The sequence below is a fragment of the Babylonia areolata genome, chromosome 25 (assembly GCF_041734735.1).
Source record: "Babylonia areolata isolate BAREFJ2019XMU chromosome 25, ASM4173473v1, whole genome shotgun sequence".
NCBI lineage: Eukaryota > Metazoa > Mollusca > Gastropoda > Neogastropoda > Buccinidae > Babylonia > Babylonia areolata.
In genome coordinates, this window is record NC_134900.1 from 18,336,734 (window position 1) to 18,346,261 (window position 9,528).

Genomic DNA, 9,528 nt, shown 5'->3' on the forward strand with positions numbered 1-9,528 from the left:
TTTTGATTTTTTTTCTTTCTGATCATGGAAAACAAATCAAAACTTTGTGAATGTAGACATTGCACTTCAGTACAGATGTATATCACACACACTCACACACACACACACACACACATGCACAACATCCAAAACTAAATGGTACTCACATCATAAATAACTCAGATTGTTTAGACAATTGTTCATTGTTCAGCATTTAGGTATGAATGAATGATACAAAAAAACAAAAGAAAATATCTTATCAAAGTGATTTTCTTCAAGTCTGTGTTTGACTCAGACCTGTTTACACTGCGTTTTGTAAACAGTCCAAATTTGATTGTACAGATTTGACAACAAGCAATAAACAAATTATTTATATATATATATATATATATATATATATATATATAAAGTTTTAAAATACATGAAATAAAAAATGGGAGGTGAGGCATGCAAATGTAAATAAATGCAAATATTTACACTAAGAATTTACAGCACTACCAATTTCTAAAAAATAGCATCAGAGAGAATACAGGTATGTAGGCATTAACCCTTTGGTCAGTTGTTAGATACAATGAACTTACAGGTTTCCATAAAAGAAATACATATTTTAACTAGGTGAAAGTACAGACATATCCATTTTGGGTAAACAGGCCAGCTGATTGTACCAGACTGGTGTGTCTGAATGTCTGGGAGTGTTGAGAAGACTTACCAATTCATGTCACTTGTAGTGATGTATGAGTGAGTACTGTATGCACACATGCATGCTACACCATAAGATGAAATCATTCTTTACTTGCAGTTAATCATCAATACAACTGTGATGAAACACACATGAATCAGTCTTGATGATTATTATCTTTAAATTCCATGCACAACTCCACTACTCTTCTCCCCACAATTTCCATGCTAAACTGCACCACTCGTTTCCCCACAGATTTCTGTGCTCAACTCCAACACTCTCATCCCCACAATATGTATTAAAGCTACCCCAATATAAAAAAAGAAGAAAAAACGTAATGTGATAAAAAAAAATATATATATATATATATAAAGCCAGAAAAAGATCAAATTCACTGGCACAGCAATGGCCATTTTCTCAAGTCTGAAAACTGTTTTTAGAAGGCGCGCGCGCACACACAAACACACACACTCTCACTCATACTGTGTAGCAACAATATGAAATGTTAGAATGTATATTGATTCTGAATGAATGGGTCACACACAGGAACGATACTTTTTTCTTCAGTTCGGTTGTTGAAAAATAAACGGGAGGTTTATGTCGCTGTGACGCAGAAATGTCTCTGTGACAGCAGAAACTGACTTCACTTCGCCTTCTTGTTTCTGGTTCCGCGACAATTGAAAATCTTTGCACGACGAACAAATTCAACTTACGCGCCACTTCTCTGTTGTCCGTTGTTGTTGTTGTTTTTTTATAAATACTCTTTCGGTTCTTTAACTTTTATGAATTCAAGCGCACTTTCAGTTTCACGAACAGAGTCGCTATATGGTGCCTTATCCGGACGTCCCAGGGTGAAGGGGCTGAACTTTTAACTGACTTCCGGTTTCCTAACGAACAAGGTCTATAGGATGCTATGAGTCATCTCTGTCTGTCTGTCTGTCTGTCTCTCTGTCTCTCTCTCTCTCTCTCTCTGTCTCAGTCTCTCTCTCTCTGTCTCAGTCTCTCTCTCTCTCTCTCCCTCTCTATCTATCTCTGTGTGCCATAAGTAGGGTTTGTATGTATGTGCATGTGGCGTTATGCGTTTGTGTGTGTGATCAGTTTTGTGTGTGTGAGTGTGTGTGTGTGTGTGTGTGCGTGTGTGTGAATGCGTGAGCATGTGTTTCTTCTGAGTGTATGTGTGAGTCTGTGTGTGCGTGTGCGAGCGCATGTGTGTGTGTAATCAGTTGTTACGATATGTTTTCCTTTTCTATATTTTGTTCAGTATAAGCGTTGGAGGAATATACAGGTTTTTGTCTCTTTACAAAGTATGGGTCGTGCACGACCCACACAAGCTTTGGAGGAATATACAGGTTTTTGTCTCTTTAAAGGTATGCGGGGTCGTGGACGACCCACATGAGCTTCCGTGTGTAGTCAAAAGCGACAGCCAGCAAAGGTTAAAGCAAATGAGCATAGTCGATGATGAAAAGAGAAGTTTGTGCGATAGCAAAGCAAGGAACTATTAATTAATGGGAAGTAAAAAGTATTTTTTGATGCACAGTCAAAACCCAAGTTTTTTTTCATGATGAAGAATCAGAAGTGAAAAGTATTTTCATGACACACTCACGCACATACACACTGCCTGTCTGGCTGTGTACCAGTACTTTTTCTGCCATTTGTTTCGGCTTCATACATTTGTTTCATTACCTTGATTTGCCATAGTTTGCCTTCATTCTGCCTAAATATTAACATATGACACACGACACATATAAGTCCTTTTCGTATAGATCAGAGACATGAGGATTAACAAACACTGACAATGTCTGAAATGCAATGTGGGTGCAAGTCAACTTTGTTATCTCCAAGGTGAAATTTACAGGTGGTCTTGTTGCTCATGCTCACGATACAAGCATTAAAAACATGCATTAAAACGATATGGATTATGATAAATTACAACACAGAGCAGTTAAATATTATAGATTTCTACACATAACAGTTCAGTATAATTCAAAACGGAGAATAGTTATATACAAGTCAGCCAGAAACAATATAAAACACTGTCCTGTGGGGAGAAACCAACAGCAAGGAGATCAGGAAAAGAAATGGAGCTGGATTGACTACATGCTGTTCACAAACCTCTGGAGAAGAACCCTCAAGAAAGAGAAACATTGGCAGACTAAAGCTGTCCTGGAGAACGAGATGAAGGCAGTTCAATGAATATGGACCCTCCTGAAGAGAACAACCTAGACCCAACTCCAATGCAGGAGTGCTGTTGTGGTCCTGTATGCAGGCATTCCAAGGAATAATTAAGTCATTAATCCTGATGTGGCCCTATGCTCCTTTGGGAGTTCCACCTTCAGGAAAAAGGTGGCAGAATGGTTAAGACGCTTATCTGCCAAGAAGTGTCCGTGAGTGTTTTCCCGCTCTCACCCTTTCTCCCAAGTCTGACTAGAAAGTAAAACTGACCATCTAGTCATTAGGATGAGACAATCAACCAAAGTTCCATATGCAGCATGCACTTGACACACTGAAAATGAACCCATGGCAACAAATGGGCTGTCCTCTGGCAAAATCCTGTAGAAGAAATCCCGGCCCTGATAGGCACACAAATCCAAGCACTCAAGGCCCAACAAAGCGGATTGGGTTATGCTGCAGGTTAGGCATCTGCTTTGCAGATGTGGTGTAGCATTATGAATTTGTCCGAATGCAGTGACATGTCCTTGAGAAACTCAAACTGGGAGTTCCCAGAAATAAAGGAATGAGTCAAGTCATTCATAATGCATTAAAAGGAGAGAGAAAAAAATATTGAAGAATTTTTTTTTAAAACCCAAAACACCACCAACTGAAAACAAATAACAATGAAAAAATCCCCTCTAATGATTAAAAGAACATGTTTCTACACTTACAAAGACTGACAGAGATATGATGAGGGGTTAGTATATCTGGAATATACATATGGCAATGGTTAACAAATAGTAAAGAGTGGTAACTCTCTCCATTCACAAGGTACACAACTTCAAGTCAGTGCTGCTTACGCTACCGATTCAGCTAGCACACAGGTAAATAAAAGGTACATTGGAACAAACCCAGACACTTCCTCAAAAAAGGAAGCGCTGGGCCTGTCCTTATACCGATCATCTGACATGTGCATACAGCAGCAGTTTCAGTTTCAGTTTCAGTAGCTCAAGGAGGCGTCACTGCGTTCGGACAAATCCATATACGCTACACCACATCTGCCAAGCAGATGCCTGACCAGCAGCGTAACCCAACGCGCTTAGTCAGGCCTTGAGAAAAAAAAAAAGACAGCAAAGACAGAAGAAATGTGCAAACACAAATAAGCTTTTATTCAAGACTGGCATAGCCTCTTTAAATCTGAACAAACCACACAGAACACATGGACAATACAGAACAAACTCATGATTGCCTCGGTAGTGTAGTTGTGAATGGAGAGAGTTACCACTCTTTACTATTTGTTAATCATTTCATCTCCTGGCCTCATTGTTTGTTAATTTTTATGGCAATGGTGTTTGGCAAGGCTGCCTGAAAAGCATACACATAGACTATAGACTGAAACACGCTACAAAAACAATAGATCTGTTTGAAAGGGCATGCAGTCCACTTTAGAAAGAACAGAAGCACAGAAGATCAGGTCACTCTATTAGCCCAGGACATTGAAAACAGATCCCAACAAAAGATGAAGACCTTGGCTGTCTTTGTGGACCTGACTATAAGGCCTTCGATAAGGTTTGGAAAGAAGGCCTTACTCAAACAGCTCCAGAAGCAGGTTTGTGGGAGAATGCATCAATGGATCCAGAGCTGTCTCTTCCAATGATCCGCTCGCGTGAAGGTCGATAACCACCTCAGCGCAGAGTATTCACAGTCTTTCATCTGACTCTATGTCAGCGATGTTTTTTGGAGCGAATACATGCAGGTGTAAAACCAAACTGAGCACAGGGTTGTTTACCTGAGTCCATTCGTAAACACACCAGCACCATCATTAAGAGAAGATTGGCGGGGGAGAGGGGAGCGGGGGTGGTCAAAACAGGCATAGGGCCAGAATTATTACCATCTTTCCACTTATGTGGAGAAGAGATATACATATTGGGAGAAGAGTATTTTTATATAGATATGAGGCCAGAATTTCTTCCCTCCTCTTTTCTTATCATAGTATTACAAGAATGGCGTGGGGGGGAGGGAGAGGGGGGTAGGGCATAGCCCCAGAATCACTTTCCCCCAAGCCCCTCCCCCACCACCCCCTGTAAATACCCTTTGCGGAAGAAGCATATATATATAATAGGGAGGGGGTTGGGGAGGCTGAATTCAGGCATAAGTCCAGGATCACTTCGTGCCCCCAAGCTGTTCCATTTTCACTCCCCTGAAGTGATTCTGGCTCACCACTATCATGTTTGAATCATACACACTAATAGGTATTAATCAGTTCCAGTGTCTATGTTTGAATGTACTCCCTGGCGGGTGAGAAAAGGCACGTGCCCAAACTCACTCCACCTATTGGACAGGGAGGTGGAAATAAGCACCATGCCCAAAATGACTCCACGGGGATAGTCTTTGATTTGTATAGAAGCAATAATAGATGTATACCTGTGTTGACAACCCACATGGTAACGTGAAGGACAGACCAACACGCGTTGATCTATGCAAGTCCGTGGATGATCGTATGTTTGTGAATGGAGAAAAGACTAATTTTTCGATATGGTAAATCATGGCATCTGAAAAAAAAAGACCATGACGTTGTAATACTCACTGACTTATAAGCTTTCTTAAGTAATGTCTTCTCATAAAAACTGAAAAACAAATTGCATACAGAAATTTTAACTGCTCAAGATGGAACTTATGTCTTCATACAAACCACGAAATCAGAGTTCTGAGGAAAGCATGGTAAGAAAAGCGACTGAAACGTAAACGTAGACGAATGGCGGACTAAAGGAGTTGCGTGAATTAATATCGGACACGACCATCGAAGTTACGGTAATATCCACATTTCTTCCCCAGTACTTTCCCGTTTACAAGACGGAAAAACTTGTAAATTGGTTAATGACACTGTAAGTATCAGTATCAGTATCAGTAGCTCTGAGGCGTCACTGCGTTCGGACAAATCCATATACGTTACACCACATCTGCCAAGCAGATGCCTGACCAGCAGCGTAACCCAACGCGCTTAGTCAAATGATTGAGGTTTTCGGGGTTTTTCTCCCATTCTTTTGTTTCTTTCAGGTCTTGTAGTCGGCATACTAGCTGGATTGTGTCTCCTGCTTGCCTCCTCCATGATCTTCCTCGTCGACCTAGACGGCTGCCTTTTGGTTCTTTGACTGCGTCATGCAGTGGGTTTTGAGGGTTTTCTAATACTCTGAAGTAGGTCTTAACCTGTTCTAACTTGTTTCTGGCCTGCACTGAAAGAAGGTCAAGCAGGTATCGCATGGTTTCCGTGGGCGTGTCTTTTGTTGTTCCAAGGATCAGACTCATAGCTTCATTTTGAACTCTTTCTAATTTTAGGAGGTTGCTTTGAGATGCTGTTGTTAGCCCAAGTCCGTAGTCGATCACACTGAGGACGAGTGATTGGTATAGCAGGAAGAGATGGCGTTGTTCAATACCTTTGGTTGCCACTGCTTTTAAGACTGAAAGACCCTTTTTGCATTTGAGAACAGTATTTTCCGTATGTTTTCTGAAGGTCATCATCCTGGTGTCGAACTGTATTCCTAGGTAGCGTAGGCATTCGGTTTTCTCGATCTGAATCCCGTCGAATGACACAGGTGGTGGTGATTTGCTCGCCGCGGGTTCTGTTGTTGAGGGTGCACAGCAACGTTTGGGTTTTCGCTGGATTGATAGAAGATCCTGTGTCTTTGCACCATTGAGCGAAATTGTTTAGTTGTTTCTGGACGGCTTTAGTTCTTTCCTGAGCATCTTTCGAAGTTTTGAAGACCAGGCCATCATCCACAAGAGCTATTCCATTGTTGTTTAAGTCTGCAAGGCCCTTCGTGTAGACGTTGTGGAGAACAGGAGAGAGCGGAGACCCTTGTGGCAGTCCCATGGATAGTTTAGAAGGTGCAGACATCCAATCTCCGAGGCATAGGACGACGGTTCTTTCCTGAAGCGCTGCTGCTATCCATCTTGTCGGTGTCAAACTTACTCCATACCTTAGTAGCAGCTCCATGAGGTGCGCAAACTGGACTTTATTGTAGGCATCTTCAAGGTCGATTGCTACTGCTAGTGTTTCTTCTTTTCTTTGAAATCCTTCATATACCTCATATGCGAAAGCAGCTGCATTTTCCGGCCCATGTGGACTTACCTGTTCTCTAACCACTTTGATTTGAAGGGAGAATGTGCCTGTGTTCAAGATACCTGGCAAGTTTCTCCTATCATGCGTTCCATGAGCTTTCCAGCAATGTTTTGCATGGTTAGGATTCGGTAGCCGCTTACCTGACGATGGTCCTTTCCTGGTTTTGGTATGGGTTTTAAGAAGCTGTGTGTCCAGTACTCCGGCACATGTCCATTGTGGAAACTGTTTTGATACAGATTGAAAAGTTTGCTTCTGTCTTCTTCCGATAGCTCCTTGATGTCCGAGTAGCGAACTTTGTCTGGGCCAGGAGCCGATTCTTTCTTGCATTTAGCTATTGCTTCATTTAGATCATCTATTGTCAAGTCATCATCGGGTCCAGCTGCATAAGGGTTTCGTTTAACTCCTCAACATATTTCTTTTTTTTCATCGTAAGTCAGTTTCTTTGATCGCTCTGTTGTATGAAACGTTTGAGCGACGATAAAATTGCCAGAACTCTGTCAATGTTGTGTCATAACTGAGTGCCTCGCAAAACTGTTTCCACTCAGTGTCATTTTTGGCCTCTTGATCAATGACTTCAAACTGTATAGTTTTTTCTTTCATTTTTGTTTCAATATCTTTGCCCAGAGAAAGTTTTGTTCTTTCTTTTTGCCAAAGTTTGACAGCCGCATGTTTTTCTATCCAGGCTCTCTCTGTTTCGGTATTCCAGCCACCATGGGAGCTGAATGGTTTGCATCCGGTTCGGTGCCGTTCTTTTGTTTCTTCTGCGTCTTAATTTTTCGATGATGGTTGTCTCTTTGGTTTCATACTGAAATGGATCACGCGGTTTCATACAGGGTTTATCTGATATTTTCTGTTGGCTGAAAACTACCGGGAGGTGGTCAATGCCTTGGTGTAGAAGCCGGTCTCTGCATTCATTCCTGCTCTGAATTTTGGAGATGTTAGAGCGATGTCGATCACACTGTCACTGTCCCCTTGTCTTGTTCCAAGGCGAGTTGGGGATGTGATTGTTAATGGGCCCGCTAAGAAGAATTTCCCCTATCATTCCTTCAAGTGCGAGTCCTTGTGGGTTGGTGTTCCGCTCGTCCCATAACTTCGATCTTGCATTAAGGTCTCCACAGTTGATGAGCACGATGCTTTTGTGAATTCCGTCAGGTTTTTCAAGACGCACACCCTTTAGTTCACATGAGTTTCTACACCATTTCTCTAGACTTATGGTGGAAACATATTCTAAATATATTTCTGTTTAATAATTACGATGTAATAATTAATTGCAATGTTTTTAAAAGCGAATATGTGAAATGCTTTTATTTGAGAACATATGTTTATTACTCTTGTTTGATCAAGTTATCTGCGTGTGTGGGGTGGGGTGGGGGGGGGGGGTGCGGTGCGGGTGTGTGCTGATTATCTGGTTGTGGTTTTCCGCAATTCATCTTTATTCTTATCTTATCTGTCTATTATAATCAATGTGCAGTATAGTAGGCTATGTTTATAATTATATTCAAATAATGTTTCTTAATTCTTTCTGTTTTTACATTAAGAATACTAGTTATTACCTGCAGTGTGTGGATGTATGTATGAAACGATGTATGTGATATTTTTTACATTTGTATCTTCGTAATATTTGTTGGGGCTGTTGTTGGCTTTTACAGTTATGGTCCCCATGTTGTTTACTTGTCTATGTTGTGATAATGCACCTGACCAAATTTCTCCAGGTGGAGATAATAAAGTTATTCTTATCTTATCTTATCTTATCTTATCTTATCTTGTTGTGCAGGTTCCTCGGGGTGAACTGACGTAGGCATCAGTTGATGAGCACGATGCTTTTGTGAATTCCGTCAGGTTTTTCAAGACGCACACCCTTTAGTTCACATGAGTTGCTACACCATTTCTCTAGACTTATGGTGGAAACTTTGTTTTTTAGGTCCATGTTCAGTATGATTAGTTGCTACTCCTCTTCCTTCATTCCTTTGAAAGGCTGTGAAATTCTCAAAATGTATTGCCGGGTCTGTCTGCACTTGTCCTGGTCTCTTGGAGACATAAAATGTCAAAATCATAAGCCAGTTTCTCAATTGTTGAGATTCTCATTCTCGCGCTGGAGCAATTCCAACTGCCGATTCTAAAGAATTTCTTTGAACCATGACAGTCGCTCTGCTTTTGTCATTCTGCTACCTAAGCACAATCTTTTCCCACCTCTTTTGCCACGCCTGTTTCGGAGATCTGAATTTATGTCTCGTGCAATGCAGCTGATCCCCGAGGTGCACGCGAGACAGGGTTTTGTTAGTATATAGTATATGACACTGTAATATATACTCTACATTTCTTCCCCTCCACCCTTTGAGTGGCCTTCTTTACGTCTCTTGACAGGCGACGAATTGTAGAGTATATATTACAATGTTATTTAAACGAATTTACAGTTTGTCCGTCTAAGGAATGAAACTGAAAGGAAATAACTCGGAGGAAGAAATGTAGATACTGCCGAAGTTATTACGAAGAAATTTATATTTGCCAAAACCTAAACCTGAAACGTCTTTCGAAAAACGAAAGTTCAACGTAAACGTGGTGGATGCGCATGCGCGGAACATCCGGGCAATCACTTCAA